Here is a 2,079-nt window from a genome sequence, read left to right on the forward strand (position 1 = left end):
GTTAGTTTTCGGGTCCTGTAGATCTTCCCCTTAGGCTGGGGGGGGATCCTTTAGCAGTGGGTGGGCTTTGCTGTCTGGTCACTGGTCACTAGACTAGGCTTTGCCTGCCCACTTCCCGAAACCCAATAAGTACTCAACATTCCCTCGTTTATACATCCAAGGATCACATTAACTCTCCCAGCCACAGCACTGCACTGGAAGCTCATGTTCAGTTGGTTATCCACCATGACCCTTAAGATCCTTTCAGAGTCACTGCTTTCCAGTATACAATCCCCCATCCTGTAAGTATGACCCGCATTCTTTGTTCCATTATTATATACAATTACAATTATATTGAGCTGCCTAAAGAGAGTGTAAGCCTAGACTGGCACCGATCTAGTGCAGAATCCTGCACTTTGACAGTGCATCTCCAGAGCAAGGTCCTAGAAAAGTAGGGTTTAGTGGCTCCAACCAGCTCCTTTTCAGATCACCTATTTGAATTAAATCTCCTGCTATCTAGAGATCATGGTTGCTGTGTGAAATTTAAAATAGAGTCCTGCAGGATGCACTATGTAGCTCGAGAAAGTGGGAAATTTGACATAAAATTAAAACAAACAAATATAACGAAGGAGAGGTAAGGTGTGAGGGGTCCCAACCTAGACTATTCCCCCTCTTAAATGTGGACTCCATCGCAGCCATATGCATGCTCAGCTAGCTGTGCAGTGTGAACACCAGATCATATTCAGATCAGATAACCTCTGTAAGGTACATGGACTGAGGGCAGAATTACAGTTTCTGTGAACCCATTTTAAATTTCCTGATTGTAGGACAACTGTATACTCAACATTTTACTCAACATTTAACATTCCATAAGCATTTCCCTTCCTCCTGACATTCCAGATGGGGATCATTTGGGGAGTTTGTGATTTCACTCTGCTAAGATCACTGAAGGGTGAGATCTATCAGTAAGGGTGGAGAAAAAGCACAAGGGGATTGAAATTAGAATACCACATTCAGCCCTGTTATATGAGGATACAGTTCCTTTGAAGGGTATGTAGTCCTACTTGCTAATGTTGGGATCAAAATTGGGTTTTATTGTCTATTCTCAGCATATTTTAGCATGTCTATAGACACTGACTGCAAATAAACTGGGATTTTATGATTAAAGCCCCACTACTTTTGCCAATGTACTGTTGAAGAACTCGCTTCTCAGCTCTCTATGAGCTAAGATCAAGCGTAGTATCTGTTCTTATCAGTTTAATATCTGATATGTCCTTTATTTGAGGACTGTATATTAAATTAATTTTATCTCAGTTAACTGGGGATGTTTTGAGGGAGAAATAGAGAGAGAAAAGCCAAACGCATGGAGATTAAAATCAGCAGTTCCAAGAATGGAGAATCAAGATCTCTTCATTTCAAAATTTATTGGGCTCAAGAGGACCCAGGTTTGTATAAGCTTTGTGTAAAGAGACATAAACTAGATAAACTCTAGGATGCTGGTGCTGTCAACACTGGTTGCTGAAGTCTGTTTCTGGCTGAATTCCACACTGATTTACAATTTCAGCATCCTATCAAGACAGCAGTCTGTGTTATTCCTGTTATCCTGCATTATGATTTCCACTGAACTCACTGAGGAGGGGACCTCTACACCAGCCCTGTACATTGTGGCACTGGTGCAAAATGGAAGGCCAGGGAAAAAGCCATAAGATCTGTGATTCTGTGGATCCAATGGGGCTAAAACTGCACACAATAGGTGTAGAAGGGCTTCAGGGAGCCTGTGCGGACCCATTTTCTGGCCACAGTTTGGGGGGTGGATTTACCCTTGTTAAACCCAGTTACTGGAATTTCACCCACAATGCACAGCTATAGCTTTAATGAAGAAATCTATAGCGCATGCTCGGTTGGCAACTTTCAAACATTTGTGACTGTGGAAAATCAAAAACAATTTTTCCAAGCTATCTAAGCCATTTTCCCTCTGAAGCTTAGTCTTTAAAAAAATGTGGTTTGAATTTTTCTAAATCAGGAAAAATGGATTTTTTCACCATTGCTGTGCTAAAAAATGTCTGAAAGGATTTTGCTCAAACTTTATGAACACACAGA

General features: G+C 41.3%; 1 pseudogene; it reads left to right on the forward strand.

The window, feature by feature from the left end:
• The first annotated feature begins 1,180 nt into the window (after positions 1-1,180).
• Positions 1,181-1,298, forward strand: LOC128830704 (U2 spliceosomal RNA; annotated as a pseudogene).
• The last annotated feature ends 781 nt before the right edge of the window (positions 1,299-2,079 follow it).

This window comes from Malaclemys terrapin, chromosome 1 (assembly GCF_027887155.1).
Source record: "Malaclemys terrapin pileata isolate rMalTer1 chromosome 1, rMalTer1.hap1, whole genome shotgun sequence".
Taxonomy (NCBI): domain Eukaryota; kingdom Metazoa; phylum Chordata; order Testudines; family Emydidae; genus Malaclemys; species Malaclemys terrapin.